Source organism: Saccostrea echinata, unplaced genomic scaffold (genome assembly GCF_033153115.1).
Source record: "Saccostrea echinata isolate AGI-Se365-2 ecotype Australia unplaced genomic scaffold, CSIRO_AGI_Sech_v1 ptg000042l, whole genome shotgun sequence".
NCBI classification, from domain to species: Eukaryota; Metazoa; Mollusca; class Bivalvia; order Ostreida; family Ostreidae; genus Saccostrea; species Saccostrea echinata.
The window spans coordinates 6,887,872-6,907,152 of NW_026889791.1; the positions used below are offsets into that span (position 1 = coordinate 6,887,872).

The following is a 19,281-nucleotide window of genomic DNA, read 5'->3' on the forward strand; positions in this document are numbered from 1 at the left end:
CACGAAAAGGCGATTCTGATAATTTAGAAGACATGTTCTATAATCTCTAATTATTATAAGTCTCCAGTTCAAACCTTTAGTCGTTCTTTAGGTTTGCCGCGGACAAAATTCCATTTAAAAATAAGGAATTTGCCCATAATTTGGAACCGGAAGCAAATTTTCCAAATTTTACTTGTGATAAACAAAGTTCATATAAGAACTCATTTTTGTGAATGTTTCATTGAAAACTACTGAATAGTTTTTGAGAAATCGCGTGCACAAAATTTTAGTCAAAAAAAAAAGAATAATAAGAAATAGTAGAATCATTATAAGTTCTTCCGTGAGTACGGAAGACCTTAATGATAGAAAACAGAAGGAAAACAATAAGGTCTTCCGAAAGAAGTCGGAAGACCTTAATAATAATAATAATAATAATAGAAAACAGACGGAAAACAATAAGGTCTTCCGAAGGAAGTCAGAAGACCTTAATAAGAAACAGTAGAACCACTATAAGGTCTTCCATGAAGACGAAAGACCTTAATAATAATAATATAATAATAATAATATAATAATAATAGAAAACGGACGGAAAACAATAAGGTCTTCCGAAGGAAGTCAGAAGACCTTAATAACTAGAAAATCTGCTATTGCAGTCAATAGCGTATGTCGCCCGGAACTGGCTTTATTAGAAATGGTCTAAAAGTGTATTATTCTAAGCAGTTTTTAAAAACACATGGTCCAGTTGCTGGGATTGGACTAAAATAAAGTAGGAATGCTCAATAAATGTATAACTTGTATAAATATACTATAAAAAGAAAGAAATATCGTTTTCTTATAATTTCATAAACTATTATCTGTAAGTTGGATTTTAAAATACATTGCATCATGTCAAGAAATTGACATCGGAAATCAAATGGAAATTTAAATTTCTGTATAAAAATAGGCATTTCATTTTTTCATCACCAAAGCAATATCCATTAGCTAAGATTGGACAACCATCAACTCGTATCAGTCCTTTCAATACTTTGATTAAAAGAAACTTCTGATAGCATACAATGGTCACGTGACCGCGACTTTTTCTTAAATCATTTGTTCCTTACCTTATGATAGTTGTGCAAGTTCATTTCATTTCTTAAAATAAGGTATCAATGCTCAATAAATTATAACTTGTATAATTAAACAGTAAAAAGAGACATTTCATTTTTTCATCACTAAAGCAATACCCATTAGCTAAGCTTGGACAACCATCAACTCGCATCAGCCCTTTCAGTACTTTGATTAAAAGAAACTTCTGATAGCATACAATCGTCACTTGACCGCGGCTTTTCTTAAGTCATTTGTTCCTTACCTGGCGTCAGCGACAAATTTTGAAAAAATAAAATATCCCATGCACAACTAGGGTTGGTGATTTTTATTTCTGTAAAGTTTCATGAAGATTTTGAATACCATCTACGAAAACGCTCGAGTACAAAACTAAGGTGAACCAAAATACAACTTCATTCCGGTGGCTGAAGCGATGGATCTGCTCCAATTTTTTTGCGGAAAACAATTTGATCCAGTAGAAGGAATAAATCTTTAAAGTTTCCAAAAGATTGCTTGCGCAGTTACTGAGAAAAATAGAAATTACAGAAATTTCACTTTTCGTCCGTTTCCATGGCAACGGTAGGAATTTAGAAAAAATTGAATGTTGACTGCACACCTAGAGTTTCTAATTATAATTTCTGTAAATTTTCATTAAGATTGTTCAAGCCAACTCTGAGAACATAATACCTTTTTTCTGTTTTGTTTCTATGGTAGCTGTGTGCGACCAATTACAGTTCTTTTTTTAAAATAGATATCACTTTGACACAATGCAAGGAATCATCCATTAAAGTTTCAGAATGATTGTTTGAGCAGTTACGGAGAAAATCGAAGTTAAAGAATTATCACTTTTCATCTGTTTCCATTGGCAACAATGGGCAATTTTAAAATTTTAAATGCGAATCGCACAACTACAATTACTGATCATCATTTCTCTAACGTTTCATGACGAATGTCCAAAGAATCGGCGAGAACACTTCCGGACAAAATTCTTCACTTTTCGTACGTTTCCATGGCAGCGGTAGCCATTTTGAAACTGAAAGTCTGCACTGCACAAGTACCACTAGTGATCGTCTTTTGTGGAAAGTTTCAGGAAGATTGTCCCAGCCATCTGCGAGAAAATCCCTGGACACAGTTTTTATGCGTACAATAGCAATATGTCGCCCGACTTCGTTCGGGGCGACATAATGATAAGAAGAAGAAACTAGATACTCGTTGCGAGCAACGAGAGGTCTTCCGTCCAAATAACCATCCTTAACTTTGATATTCTTTGCATTACATTTATATCTGCTCGTTGTAAAGACACCCTAAGAATTCAACATGGGTCTTTAAAAAGATTTTTTACTTATAAACAAAAAATAAATAAAAAGAGCACAGAATTCACAAAGAGAAAAAAAAGTTCAACATCATTGATAAAGATGAAAACGTAAATTTAAGCAAAAAATTCAGATATAGTCGGGATTAAACCAAGATCGGCTGACCGAAAAGAGCTAGGTTCACTTTATGCAGAAAATGGCCCTGTAGATATACCAATTTATGACTAACACTTTATGTTCCATTTTAAACATCAAGATAAAGTAGAGACTTAGTGTTTTCATTTCCTATTAAAAATTTTCTCCTTATAGCCAAGGTCTTGGAAAACAGGGCTCATGAAATTGCAATGTTCTTGAATTTTAAGGAAAACAAGTATATTTGAGTACTTTCACAGAAGAGAAATAATATGAGCACACCCTCTGATCTAAAAAATAAAACAGGTTTTGCAATCCTAAGAAATAGTTCTATCATTTTATAGTTGCATATTTAAGATCAGAGGTTACGCTCTATATTTATTATCGAAAAATAGCTTTAAAAATTGGCTGTTTTGTAGAAATTTTCACGATATGAGGAAAATGACGCATTTCATGACGTCATAATGCATTGGCTAGCCAGAATATTACGCCATTTTTGATAGATACGTAGTCATCAAATACTATAAAACGTAAATTGTAAAATATATCGCGTAATTCGAACGGAAAATTGTATCAGATATCATTTCAAAGATACAGTATTATATTTCAGCTGAAAAAAGGTACAAAAAGGTAAAAAAAAAAAAAAAAAAAAAAAAATCCAGACATTTTGGGAATTGAGTCCAGATCGCCCGCGTGAAAATTGAACACGCTAATTATTACGCTAGTGGGACCATTTCTTATAAGAGTCTCTATTATCCCTAGTAAAATCATTAAAAATATTAAGAGACAAAAAAGTTGAAAAATTTTTTTTAATTCGCTTCCGGTAGCGACCGGAACTATTAACGACGCAAAAAAGGCGATTCCGCAAATCTAGAAGTCATGTTCTATCATCTCTAATAAATCTCCAGTTCATATCTTTAGCCGTTCTTTAGATCTGCCGCGGAAAAAAAATTCATTTAAAAATCAGGAAATTGCCCGTAACATGGAACCGGAAGTGAATTTTAAAAAATTCTTTCAAATGTAACAATGGCATTTAAGAACGCATTATCCCAGAAAAATTGACGAAAAACCACTAAATAGTTCTCCAGATGTGGTGTGCATAATATTTGTTTAACAATATTAATAATAATTATAATATCTATTATCAATTTTCAAACAAAATATATATTATGCATTCTGAGAAGAGTCTTGATTAATCTTACTAATATCATCGAAATATATTAAAAAACAAAAAAGTTGAAAAATTCGACTTTTTAAATTCGCTTCCGGTAGCGATTGGAAGTAGTGACGACGCACGAAAAGGTGATTCTGGTAATCTAGAAGACATGTTCTATAATCTCTAATAAGTCTCCAGTTCATACTTTTAGTCGTTCTTTAGGTTAGCCGCGGACAACATTCCATTTAAAAATCAGGAATTTGCCCATAATTTGGAACCGGAAGCGAATTTTCCAAATTTTACTTGTGATGAACAAAGTTCATATAATAACTTATTTTTTGTTAAAATTTCATTAAAAACTACTGCATAGTTTTTGAGAAACCGCGTGCACAAAATTTTGGTCAAAAAAAAGAATAATAAGAAACAGTAGAATCACTATAAGATCTTCCGTGAAGACGAAAGACCTTAATAATAAGAAACAGTAGAATCACTATAGGTCTTCCGTTGAAAGCGGAAGACCTAACAATAGAATCAATATAAGGACTTGCGTGGAGACGGAAGACGTTAATAATGATAACTAGAAAGTCTGCTATTGCAAGCAATAGCGTATGTCGCTCCGAACTGGCTTTATTGGACATTTGCGGAATAGCGGACAATGGACTACAGACTACAGACTTCGGACTTTAAATAAGAAGAACATTTCAAAGTGTAGAAATTATTAATCACCTTTTTATTTCTTCAATGGAAATTTCAAATCATGATTATCAAATAATCTGCAAACTTCTGTGGCATTTATAAATAGGTATAAATGCGGAACATTAAGTCTACTTTTATGTTTTAGTCACAGAAACAGAAGTCACACCGAGAGCGTAATGTAGGAATTTGAGTTACTAGTATAGTTCAACTTCTTATTTATTAATTTATTTATTTATTTAATTAATTTAATTATTCTTTACTTTATTTTTTTTTTAAATGTAATTAGTATATATTATTTGTTTTTATTTATTTAGGCTTTATAATTTTACCCCCCCCCCCCCCCCGAAAAGAGAAAAAAAGGAAACAGTTCTATGTGCAGTAATGTATATCGAATTTCAACTGAATATAGATATACATTTGACTTCGTAAGAAACACGGATGCAGATTCCTGATCTCATATGATCTAGAAATATAGAGAATTTTTTGTTAATAGATGTGAGCTGCCCCTTAAATCAGAGTATCCGAACATAATTGTTTACTATGTATTTAAAATTAAAATGATCATTTAAAAGCCCGTACATATAAAGTGTAATTCTCCTGTGCAGATGTATTGAAATTTTTTAAGTACCGTTGGAACCTAACCCCCCCCCCCCCCCGCCCCGAAATGGGATTTTTGAGTTTAGACAATTCTGTTTGTTGTCAAAGATTTAAGTTAACCACCCCCCCCCCCCCCACACACACACACAGACGCACAGTTTCACAATCGATGCTACGGTGATGAAACCATTACTTGCACGGATTTTATGAAATATCTTGAGAAGACTTTGGTATATGCAACCTTTTTTCCATTAAGTATTGAGAAAAATGAGCCAAAATCATAACAAGGCATATTTGTGTCTCTGAGAAAAAGCTTTAATTTATTTTCATTAAATTTGGTTTCGAAATTATCCATCGTGTTTGTATGAAATAAGACTTTTTTTTAGTATCAGTGCTTCTACAGAAAGTTTAGAAAAATGTATTCCACGCAGTTCATAATCTTATAAATAAATAAATAAAAATAGTCAAGTAAAGAAAAATGGAGAGGCATGATGCAACTAGGGCCCAAAACATGCAGTACCCGCAATTGATGGAATGTCTTTAGTAACAGATATTCCTCATTGAACCTCAACGGTTATTTTATTAGGGACATCGAATCTACCATGCCATACATGTTGAAATATTTCCATTTCTATTTGATTTCTCTGTGATAACTCTTTGAAAGTTAGTTGAGTTGATTTCTTGATCATTCTACCGGAATGTAAATTTCGCACAGCGATAGGTCAGGAGCTAAGAAGGCCTAATATGCATGTAATTTTCGTGCGACTGTCTTTGTGTCTGACGCTAAGGAGGCTTAATATGCATGTAAATCTCGTGCGGCTGTCTTTGTGTTTGACGTCAGTGGGCGGGGACTATTGAAATTGACATATGAGGAATCGTGTTATTTAACGTAGGTCGCGGGTTTGCTGACGTCGTTAAAACTGAGTACGCAATTTATATGATTTGGGCGACTTTCTTGTGCACATTTGATTATGACGTCACAATGAGTAAGACATTTTTTTAACTCTTCAGTACAACAAACTGAAGTCACAGATTGAAAACTTTTTTGCGATTTTTTTAATGTTCGAAAATCGAAAGCGTTAGAAAGCGTTTATTTATCATCACATTGAGACCACAACAGTATCACGAAAAGATACGGAGCAACTGAAAAAGTGTCAACTGCATGATTATTTTTTTTTCTTTTGACGTATTTTAATAAAAAGTTTGTTGCACTGATAAACCGTCATTATATAAACAACCGCAGTTACAACTGTTATGTCAAAAGTTTAAACTTTATTTTTAAAAAGGAAATTTTAAAAATACATGTACATCTATATCGTAATTGAAAAACTGCTCAGGTATGAAGTTGTTTCGCCTGATTAAAAAAGATCGCTGGCAGACTCTGGGTTAGAAACTCCCTAAAATTACAACTCGCAAATAATTGCGAGTACCAAGAAAGTGAACTCGCAATTTTATAAGACTACTCGCAATTTTCATATAAAGTTAAATTAATATAAATTAAATACATGTAACTTTAGGAAAAAGTAACTACCGTACAATACACAAAATACAGCTACAGTGTGACTTTTATTTAAATTACTGATTTAAATCAAAAGCATTGTGTTCTGTCATATTATATAATTTTGCTACAGTTTCAATGCAAAAAAATCAACTCGCAAGTTTTTGCGAGTTACCTAATTTTTAACTCGCAATTTGGGAATTCTAACTCGCGTTTTGCAAGTTGTATATAGTGAATTTCGAACCCTGAGACTTACATTGTATGAGGAATTCGTGCTGAAGAAGATATTAATTCGGTAGGAATCTGAGGAGGGGCGTGCCCCCATAATTTTTTCAATGTATATAATAATAAATTACTTTAGAAAATCGAGCTATTTTATAGTTGTTGTCCCCCTCGATAATATTACCAGTACATGAAAATATGATACATATTAGAAAACAGAGCTAATTTGCGGTTGTGTCCCATCAAGAATGTCTGCTTCAGGCCCGTAGAAGGCGGGAGCTGCGGGGGGGGGGGGGTGTCCCCCAACTTTTTTCTGAGTATAGTATTTTTCCTATAGATGCATGCTGGTTGCCCCATCCCCCACACTTTTTGTTGCTGTTATGTCGAGCCTGGCAAATCCAGGATTTGGACAGCTTATTAGTTTTTTTTTTTTTAGGTTGCCCCCCCCTCCTTATTGAAACCATTGCTACGGGTCTAAACTTTTCTGTATCTGTTAGGTTGCCCCCCCCCCCACTAAAAATTGCATCCTATGTTCCTAGCTGTGTATCTTAGTATCTTTAAAAAAGCTCATCAAAGACTAAATTCTTTAAACTATTACCGGTATAACACCATGTTTTGCAAATACTTTGACAATATCGAACGGTGTCGAGAATGAAAAATCGGACGCTCAAAAAATGACAAAATTAGGTGAAAAATTGTGATCTTTTCATATAAAACACGAGTAGTTCTTGTTTCTTGTTTTTTATTTACCAACAGAATGGGATTTATTTGGAAAAACGCTGCATGACATGATACCACAGCGACATCCTGTTAAAAGAGCAGTTGTATGCAGCGTGTGTACTCGTATAAGCATTACCAATATGAAAATTCCGTATACGGATCATTTGAAAGCACTTGATATACGTATCACAGGCATCAGAAGCAAATTACATCTAGAATACAAGTGTGTTGGGGGTCCAAACTGCGTTGATCAGTATTGAATTAAGAACAAGTCTATTTGTTAGCACTTCAGCTGTTGCTTGTGAAGATTATTTATTTAGGATTTATATCAAGCAAAATGAAACGAAAATTAGTCTTCGATTTAGGAGAATATTGGACATATAACATGTATCATTTCAACTCTACAGAGAATAGATATGTATTTGTTGAAAAAAGATTATGTACTATACTCATCCCCTACCACATTTGCTCCTGAATAATAGTTGTACCTAACCACTCACCATTTCTCTTCCCTAACGTTTTGGCAATTACCCATTTTCTTACTTGTCAGAAAAATTTGAACTTTTTTTTCTAATGTTATTCTCTAATTAATATTCGCTCCCCATTCTTGTAAGTAAAAAGTCTCTGAATCACGCAAGGAGTACTGTTCCTGCAAGCCCCCCCCAGCCTTCTCTCTCTCTCTCTCTCTCTCTCTTAGTTACAGCTTAAACAAGGTGTTTCAGAAAAGATACATTGTTACATAACTCATACATCTGTGCTTATTTTAAATACAAATTTTACATTAAATGTATATAAACATAAATTTCTTTTTTCTTTTTTGTATTTCTGCACTTTATACCGGACCGTATTCACGACGTCATGCGTGACGTCGCCATAGTTTATAGCGTCATTCTTAAAAATGCTACATTTAGCAATGCAAAAGCAATTATTCGCATTTAAATTACGAGAAAACTAACTCGAAGACATACTAATTTTTTTACATAGATTTATCTGAAATCATCTTGTGGTGAAATGACCCAAAGGGAAACAATTTCGTCTGCACCATTTAAAAGTTACTGAGGTTTTTTGAAAAGAAATCTTTCCTGAAAACGAGTCAAAAATGACGTTTTCCCTATAGAATTCAATAGAATAACGACGAAAATGTTACGACAACAATGACATGTTTGGGATTTAATAACGCAAAAACGATGCAGACAAATTTTATAAAATTTTCAGAGAATGTACAACAAAAGTAGGAGATTCATATATGTAATTGTCTTGGTATGTTTTCGAGCAATTTTAAAAGGTCACCAACCCCGCGACCTACGTTAAATCTCTTACTCTCGATTTTTGAATCTAAATTTACAATTTAATATCACATTGAAATGGAAATATAAGGAATCACTGTCTAGTTAGTGGAGTATGCCAAGGACATCAACGATAGTTGGAAACTTGGGATAATTTATGCATAACGGATAATTAAGAAAGAATACATCATACAGACTGTGTTTTCCCTGGCTAAATGATGTGCAAGAGTATATTCGATGGCAAATAAATAAATAAATAAATAAATGAAGTAAACTGGCCAAGAGTTGGATGATTTGTACTTTTCATTCTGAGATTAAAAACCAGATTTTTAATATTGAAACTATCATCAAACCATGCGGGAAATGCATAAACTTTGATAAACTGTTGTCATCATCGGAAGTTGTACGTTCAATTTGTAAATAAAAAAACGTACAGAATGTGAAATTTAACGTTTGTTTCAATCATTGCTGAAATTGTAGCAGGACTTGTTTGTACGTCATAATTGATGCATTTCAGATTAACTGCCAAATATTGTTGTTATTCTGAGAATTTAATTTAGATTTGATTCAAATGCACAATAGTTATTTCGAAACATTTCAAAATGTTTGAATTCATATACATCTACATATAAATAAATTTTCTGCAAACTTTCTAATCATACCAATCAAACTAAGAATTTCAACACTATCCTTCGATTAAAATTTATTAATAGTTCACATTTTTAGATGATTTGTTGTAACTTGATATTTTTCAATTTTTTATACCGGTCCCTATGAAAAGTTTGCTTTTAAAGTCTGAAGTCCGCTGTGCGCTGTACGCCATTTCGCAAATGCCCATTAGAAATTGTCTGAAAGTGTATTATTCTTTTTTTTTTATTAGGTCTTTCCACCTTTCTGTGGAAAGACCTCTTGAAATGCTTATGTTTATTATTATTAGGTCTTTCCACCTTTCTGTGGAAAGACCTATTGATTTTCTTCTGTTTATTATTATTATTATTATTAGGTCTTTCCACCTTTCTGTGGAAAGACCTATTGATTTTCTTCTGTTTATTATTATTATTATTCTTCTTCTTATTATTATTATTTTTCTTCCGCTGATTTTTTGTTTCGAGGTTTGTCGAAAAGATTTCTTCTTCATCGTAAAGGTCATAAAAAGTTATGAACAAATTTGACCCAACGCATATAACCTATGACCCCTTTCGCAGTTATTGCCCCTTTCGCAAGAATTGCTTGTTATCGCTACTCCTCCGAAACCGTAAACCCTAGAGTTACAAAACCTTCACCGATGTCTTTGACTACTTGAGAAGACTTTTCAATCTTGGTATTGCGAAATGATAGATCCAGTACTTTGATCAAGTATTGCCCCCTGAAAGTTTTTGTTCTTCACGTATAATGAAAAAAATTAAAACGATTAATTGTAGAGACACGAAACCAACTGCAATGGCTTTTTCATCATTTGACCTTCAAAATTTGTTCAAGGTCAAAGGTCAAGGTCACTCTGAATATGAGAATTATAGCTCTTTTTATATCTCTTTTGTCTTACAACATGTATTACATAACATCAAATATATCAAATGTCCTTATAAAACTGTTTATGAATTTCTCTTTTTAACCCGTAGAGCCTGATGCATTAAAAAGTTCTTGCCCTTGTGGGAAAAACCTTGTTATCGCTACTCCTCCAAAACCATTGACCGTAGAGATGCGAAACCTTCGACAGTGTCTTCGACTACTTTAGGGACTTTGACCTTGAAATTTAGGTCAAGGTCAAAGGTCAAGGTCATTCAAAACATGAAAAAGTCAGTGCTTTTGATGTCTCTTTCATCTTATTAGGGCTTTCCACCTTTCTGTGGAAAGTCCTATTGAAATTGTTCTGTTTATTAGGTCTTTCCACCTTTCTGTGGAAAGACCTATTGAAATTGTTCTGTTTATTATTATTTTTATTATTTTTCCGCCGGACACTTTTTTGTTTCAAGATCTTTCGAAAAGATTTATAGTCCATTAGAATGTACTCCATAAAAGATCTTTGCATTTGACCCTGCGTAAATGAACTTTGACCCCTCAAAGAGTTATTCCCCTTTCGCAATAAAAGCTTGTTATCGCTACTTCTTCGAAACCTTAAACCGTAGAGATACAAAACCTTCACTAATGTCTTCGACTAATTGAGTAGACTCTTCAATCTTTTCATTGCGAAAGTATTCGTCAACTCCTTTTATGAGTTATTGCCCCTGAAAGTTTTTGATGTTTACGAATAATTAAAAATTTTCAAAACGATAAGTCGTAGAGACATGGGACCAACTGCATAAGATTCAATGGCCTTTGACCTTAAAATATGTGCAAAGGTCAAAGGTCAAGGTCATTCAAAATATGAGAAATTAAGCTCTTTTTATAGCTCTTTTGTCTTTCAACATGTACTAAATATCTTTGCATCATTAGTATGTCCTCTTAAAACTATTTCAAAGATTTCATACTTGTCCCCAAAGATTTACCCCTTTAAAAGTTATTGCCCCTTTTACTGAAAACCTTGTTATCGCTACTCCTCAGAAACCGTAAATGGTAGAGACACAAAACCTTCACTAATGTCTTCAGGGTCTTTAGACACAACTTCAATCTATTCAGTGCGAAAGTGTCCGATGACCCCTTATATGAGTTATCGCCCTTTAACGTCTTTGCTCTTGCTATTAAACCTTATAACTTAAAAACTAAAAGTCGTAGAAGCATGGGGTTCAGTGCAATGTGACCCTTGTCCTTTGACCTTCAATATGTGGTAAAGGTCAAAGGTCAAGGTCATTTCAAAATTTATAAAATTTTCATTTTTTTCTATCTTTCAAGCCATTTGTGGATTCTTTTTGTATAAAAATTAACTTTAGAGAGTAAAATATGAAAAATATATGAAATTTAAAGAAGGTGGAAAGACCTCTAATTGTTCGAGAACAATTAGTCTACTAGTTATTATTATTCTTCTTCCGCTGATTTTTTGTTTCGATGTTTATCGAAAAGATTATTCATTGACCGTAAAGGTCATAAAAAGTTAGGAACAAATTTGACCCAACGCGTATAACCTATGACCTCTTTCGCAGTTATTGCCCCTTTCGCTAGAAACCTTGTTATCGCTACTCCTCTGAAACCGTAAACCGTAGAGGTACGAAACCTTCACCAATGTCTTCGACTAATTGAGGAGACTCTTCAATCTATTCATTACGAAAGGATTCGTTGAGCCCTTTTATGAGTTATCGCCCCTGAAAGTTTTTGAAGTTTACAATTAATGAAAAATTTTCAAAACGATAAGTCGTAGAGACATGAAACTAACTGCATTAGATTCCTTAACCCTAGACCTTGAAGTTTATGTCAAGGTCAAAGGTCAAGGTCATTCCAAAAAAGAGAAATAAAGCTCTTTTTATAGCTCTTTTATCTTTCAACATATACAGTATATCTTTGCATCTTTAATATGTACTTTTAAAACTATTTCAAAGATTTCAATCTTGTCCCCTTAGCTTAACCCTTTTAAAAGTTATTTCCCCTTGTGCAAAAAACCTTGTTATCGCTACTCCTCTGAAACCGTAAACCGCAGAGACACGAAACCTTCACTAATGTATCCAGTGTCTTTAGACACAACTTCAATCTATTCAGTGCGAAAGTATCCGATGACCCCTTATATGAGTTATCGCCCTTTAACGTCTTTGCGCTTACTAGTAAACCTTATAACTTTAAAGCTAAAAGTGGTAGAAGCATGGGGTTAATTGTAATGTGACCCTTGGCCTTTGACCTTGAATATTTGTTCAAGGTCAAAGGTCAAGGTCATTTCAAAATTTTTAAATTTTCATTTTTTCCATCTCTCAAGCCATTTCTGGTTTCTTTTGTATAAAAATAAAGAGTAGAGAGTTAAATATGAAGAATATATGAAATTTAAAGGTGGAAAGACCTCTAATTGTTCGAGAACAATTAGTCTACTAGTTATTATTATTTTTCTTCCCGGACTTTTGAAACCGCAAGACTTATCGAAAAACTTTATAGTTCATGATACTGGATATTAAAAGTTATTCCGAAAAACGACCCCCCATGTTTGAACTTTGACCTCTTACGAAGTTATTGCCCCTTTCGCAAGAATAGCTTGTTATCGCTACTCCTTCAAAGCCGTAAACCGTAGAGGTACGAAACCTTCACCAATGTCTTCGACTAATTGAGGGGACTCTTCAATCTATTCATTGCGAAAGGATTTGTTGACCACTTCAATGAGTTATTGCCCCTGAAAGTTTTCGATGTTCACAAAAAACTAAAAATTTTCAAAACCATAAGTCGTTGAGACATGAAACCAACTGCATTGAATTCTTTGACCTTTGACCTTGAAATTTATGTCAAGGTCAAAGGTCAAGGTCATTCAAACTATGAGATATTTATAACTCTCTTGTCTTTCAACATATACTATATGTCTTTGCATCTTTAATATGTCCTTCTAAAAATATTTTAAAGATTTCAATTTTGTCCCCTAAGCTTAACCCCTTTGAAAGTTATCGGCCCTTGTCCAAAAAACCTTGTTATCGCTACTCCTCTGAAACCGTAGACCGTAGAGACATCAAACCTTCACTAATGTCTTCAGGGTCTTTTGACACAACTTCAATCTATTCAGTGCAAAAGGATCTGATGACCCCTTATATGAGTTATCGCCCTTTAACGTCTTTGCGCTTAATATTAGGCCTTATAACTTTAAAAGTATAAGTCCTAGAAGCATGAAACCAATTGCAATGTGATTCTTGACCTTTGACCTTTAATGTGTGGTAAAGGTCAAAGGTCAAGGTCAATTCAATTTTTTCATTTTTTTTTCTTTAGCTTTTTCTATTTTTCAAACTATTTCTGGATTCTTTCTGTATAAAAATTAACTCTAAAGAGTAAAATAAAAAAAAATAAAGAAATTTAAAGAAGGTGGAAAGACCTCTAATTGTTCGAGAACAATTAGTCTACTAGTTTATTAAAGAAGCTTTTAAAATCACATGGTCCAATTGCTGGGATTGGACTAACGAGATAATAGTTTTGAAAGGCAGGATTGGTGATTAATAAACATTTTTATATTCTCAAAAACCTCTTTTTTTGTTTTATTTCTGATTGATGAACATGAAATACATCAGAGCACAGATGTTTATACATGTAACTAAAACTAACATATCCGGAGAAATGGATTCTACGGAAGGAATAATATCGCTAATTTTAATGACTACTGATACTGGAATATAATTTAACTAAATACAAGTGTTTATTGGTAGCGCTCTCGAGCGCTAGCAACTACGTTAGTCTATATTTCTGGAATAGTGCTCGACTTCACGGTCGGGCATTCTGGGGAAACTACTGTAGATAGACTGTGCGATAACAATTTCGATTTGTCATACAAATATAGATTTGATCTGAAATTACACTAGCCTTTCTTGTCTGATATGTGCGATATACATTTCTTACGTTAGAGACAGGCAATACCAGTCTAGATCCGGATTCTGAATTTTTTTTTATTTATTGTCTAACCTACACATAAAAGTACAAGAAAAACTTAGGTCATATAATGCCAAGATTCTAGACATCTAGCTTTCCTCACAGTTATACCACCTTCCTGGATAATTTCGGCAAGCTCGGAAAAAAATCTTTTCAGAGTATATCGGAAAGACATGTCAGTTTAGTTTTTATCATCTGAAAATACATATGATCTGAAGTTTTGTTGTCTATACTGCACGTAAATGAACAAAAAGTAACAGTTACTCGGGTCTTATAAAACGAAGACTGTTATTTCTAAAATTGTAATGAATACCTAGCTTTTCTAATCTACCTTCATTGATTTTTCCGGCAAGTTCGGAAAACCGCCGCAACCTCGGATATGTTTACCGAGCTTGCCGGAAAGTTCCGAGAAGATGCGATTGCTAAAAAACAGTACCACACTGGAATATTTTAAACTATAGGTGCTCATTGGTTCTACTGACCCTTTTTTCACTTCCAAATTGAAATTACAGTAGAATACAGAATGCTTAAAGCACAGTTAGGAGTTACGCCATTGCCGACGTGAAGCCCACTCTTAGATTCATCATTCTGAATTGTACCCCCCCCCCCCGACTCAACCCCCCAGTGCTCCATTGTGCCTTCTTATTAATAATTAATCGATTCAGCAAATTTAACAAATGGTTCAGGTCTTCAGTAGATTTAAAGTCGACCAGAGGTTAATTTCGGGTTAAGAGAAATATTTTATGTTGTTATTATGGGTGAGGCACGCGCGCGTGTGTGTATAAGGGGGGGGGGGTAGTAAAAATGTACAATAACTTTCTTGACTTTATATTTATTAGTTATAGTCTGTCCCACCAAGCTATTGTCACCACTTTTTGCAACATATCTCAAAATATATAAATACCTTGGCCTTCAACTTAGGTTCGATAGATAGATCATTTTTTTTCCAATTTCCCTGCATTTATCCGAACCCTCGAGTTCAACCGGTGTATTGACACGGCGGCAAATTCAAAGTCTACGGGGATTTAACATGGTAAACTCGTCCATTAGCGTCAAGATCACGGGGCAGGAAACCAGTTTATCGAGAGAGTAGTAGTTCTTTCGAAATTAAAATTGCAAAAAATCCTAAAAATTCAACGAAAGCAATTCAGTGTGTTTTGGTAAAAAATATAAGTAATGTTTTGCATTCAAATATATTTTGACGAGTTTTCTCATAAACTGAGAGAAAATAATCCGAATTCAATGCAGTACAAGTTGTGGATAACGCACTGCTCTAGAAACGGGATGTTGACATGATGTGTAATTTACAGCTTCCTTCGATAAAAACGTAAGTTGGTATTTTGTTTTTTTTTTTTCCTTTTACTTCTGAAAGTACACCCACAAAAGAAGTGTTTTCAAGTGCTAATGATTTGTCAAAATCAAGCATTATTCGTCGAAAGTGCCCAATGCATATCTGCACAGTAGTGGGGGAAACGGATAAGTGTATTATTATGAACCAATTTCAAATCATAAATAATATAGCGAAAGAGTTTTAAAAACAAAAACTTTCAGTAGGTCTATAATAGTGATGACTTTTTTGTAAGAAGCTTAAGATTTTTAATATTTTATAAGATAGGTCTACTTTCTCTTTCAGTCACAGGGAACATATCTAAAACGCAACAGCTGGTCCACAGAATTTATTATAACTGTAAACAATCCTTTCACCTTCTGAATAAAATGTCAAATTTCCCCTTTTAGTTACAGAAAAATTCCTAATTAAATATACATTAAGTTGAGGATAAAGTAAGCATACTGCATTTTATTATAAAATAAATGTACTTAGATTAGCTCTCAGAATGCAAAATGTTACATTAATCCTAAAATTTCCAGGGGAGGGGGCATGCCCCAAATACTCCCATTTTGAAATATTCACACTTCCAGTACTAACATTGCAGTTACATTTCATCCCTCCATGTGAAAGGCAGTGTGATTTTTTTGGGGTTGTTCCGCAGCCCCCCCCCCTTTTTCACTAAAATTTTTTTGTTAAGTTGGAATTCATAATATGGTAATGCTGTAAGTTTCCCTGATATACAACCCTTGATATTTCTTTTTTCTTTCACCAGTATTGTAAAAAAAAAATTTTTTTGGAGGGGGGTGATATTTCTTTAAAGTTCATAATCTGAAATTCATTGACTTACATCTACCCCACAGTTAACCCATTTTGTTCAAACAGTAAAGGAAGAGAGCATACAGGACAATCCCCTGCTGTGAGATATATTACAATTTTCAAAGTTCAAGGAAGAGTTACATTTAAAAAAGTTGTTAGTAATGTCAATGGCAAACTTAAATTTTCACCACCTCAGGATGCTTCCATATCAATATTACTAATCATGGCTTTGCTGTTCTTTAACAGAAGAATTTTAAAGATCCCCCCCCCCCCCATGTATTCCTATGTAAAACGCTCATCACTCATTGTGGCCCCACCCTACCCATCCTAAAATTGAACAAATTTGAATCTACACTACCTGAGGATGCTTCTATAATAATATGATTAATCATGGCTTTGCTGTTCTTGAAAAGAAGATTTTTTTCAAGATGATTCCTATATATTCTTTTGCGAAACTTTGACCCTCTGTTGTGTCTCCACCCCCATAATTTGAACAAACTTGAATCTACACTACCTGAGGATAACTTGATTCTACATTACCTAAGGTTGCTTCTGAATTAATATGACTAATACTAGTAGTGGCAAAGCTGTTCTTGAGAAGAAGATTTTTAAAGACAGTTCCCATATATTCCTACATAAAACTTCGCCCCCCTCTTGTGGCCCCCCTAGCCCCCCCCCCCCCCCCCCCGGGGTTATGATATGAATAAACTTGAATGTACATGTATGTAATGTAATTTGTAATGAAGTTTTTACATAACTTTCATCTTTTCTTGCCCAGCTAGTGGTTCTTGAGAACAAGATTTTTAAAGATGCCACTAAATTTTCATGAACACTTAATTATCTCTCCTTGAAAGAAGGCATGGCACTCCTGTAAACAAACTTATAATAAAATCCCCTTCACCCAAGGATGCTTTGTCACATTTGCAAGTTTGTTTTAAATTGGCCCAGCTGTTCTTGAGAAGAAGTCGAAAAAGTTTACAGATGGCAGACGCCAGACACCCTTTGATCAGAAAAGCTCACTTGAGCCTTTGGCTCTTTTTTTTTTTCTTTCCACATACCTTCATAATTGAAAATAAAAAATACATATCAATAAATTATTCAATTAAATAAAAGAAGCAAATGTGTAAAAGATGATATTGACAATACAATTTTTGTGAAATATAACATCATGAACCTAAGAATTAAGAAATGTCTTTTCTCAGAGTGGGGGATTGTCCTCGTCTTGTATGCCTCCATTCTTTATGTCCAAAAGAAAAATTTTGCAAAACATTCATTTGTAAAATTAAAGTTATGTACAGTATTCTAGCATAATGTACTAAATAAAAGGCCAGAAAACTGAGATCATGCATATTGTATACAGTGTATGAACACATTGTAATAAAGAAGTAAAGTATACTTGATTATGCCTTTATTTATTTGCATAATTTTTTTTTTTGAAGGTTAAAAAAATTAGAGTACATTGTTATGATGACCAGACTCGAAGGCATTCATGTAATTGGGTGAATCACAGAGTTTCAGGAATCTTCTGGACTAGTACATGTAAGTTATACATGTATATATAAAATATTAAAATGTCTTTACTCTGTCTAAATTCCATATTTCAGGCTGGAATCTGAAAATAAAAATTGTATTTTCCATATGTATATAATTCATACTATCTTGGTACATGTAGAATTGAAATTCATTCCTTAATTTCACTCCAATTACTTAACCATAAATTTTCATTCTCAAGAATTTTAATAACATTTAACATTCAAGTGTATTACCATCTATTTCAGACCAAAAGTGATGGCTCAAACAAATATTAACTGGTACTCTACTTAGTGATCTGGACACTGGATAAGCCAGAAACCATTTTCAACAGAAATGTTAAGAGTGTAAATAAAAAAAAACAAGATAGTGATATATACCCACTCTCCAACTCATTCATAGCTTCATTCTTGGCTTCATTGTGTCGAATATGAGTCAAAACTTTTCTATTGTACCCAGGCTGAAGGGACTTTCAAATCAAACCATAAACAACAGCACCACAGAGCAGTTGACTTTCATTTCTTCTACTGAATTTGTATGTTATATCCTTAATTATTACAGTGTGAATTTACTTTGCACAGAAGAAGATGTAAATTATCATAACTTCAACAATAACTTCAACAAGTATTTACTTTGTCGGTTTCAGACACATAACTCAATTATTTGGTATTTAAAAAAAAGTAATTGGCAGCATTTACTGTGGAATCATCATTGTTCTTGGGGGAGGATAGGTGGGTCAAACATATCCACTAATTTATATTCCCACAAATACTAATTTTTTCAACTTGTCAATTCATTGAATCTTTAACTTAATGTATTTTAAATTTAACCTTATGAATTATGTCTCCACAAACCAGTTGAATTAAATGCCTGTCCACTAACAGCTGATTAATGCCCCCCCCCCCCCCAATAAAATGATTCCACAGTTTTTTCAATTTTCAAAAAAGTATAAAAGGCCATATACATGTACATGAACATGTATCTGCAGGTACTTTGGGTGGTTTAATCATCTTTGCTTGTGCTTGTCTGTCTGATGTCTTCATCAGCTAGCTATTCTGTATCCTACAATTAAATTCTTGTTTCCAAATAAAACAGCTGTATAATGCTTTGTGTTATTTCTGCTTATTTAATTTTGTCTATAGTTTTTAATTTTTTTTACTTAATGTTTGGAAAAATAATATGAGAGGGATTTGACAAGAAGTTATATTTCCTGCAAATATACATTTTTTAAAAGTGTTTGTTATATCAGGGACCTATATACTTTAATAGTTAGTATATAGGTCCCTGGTTATATTTTAAAAGTTCATATTCATACAAAATCTACAGACATAATAAAAAAAAATATATAAAGTGTATTCCATGAGTACATGTTTGAGTGTGTCCTTGATATTTGGTATTCTGGCATTTATTAATTGAAAGACTTGATATAAAATGTTTAAAATCTCAGG

At 33.3% G+C, this 19,281-nt stretch overlaps 1 long non-coding RNA gene across 1 annotated transcript; it reads left to right on the forward strand.

The window, feature by feature from the left end:
* Positions 1–15,405: 15,405 nt before the first annotated feature.
* LOC133201097 (uncharacterized) lies at positions 15,406–18,924 on the forward strand. The gene is made up of 3 exons (XR_009723039.1): positions 15,406–15,484; positions 17,743–17,842; positions 18,082–18,924. It is a non-coding gene; the product is annotated as an uncharacterized LOC133201097 (long non-coding RNA).
* The last annotated feature ends 357 nt before the right edge of the window (positions 18,925–19,281 follow it).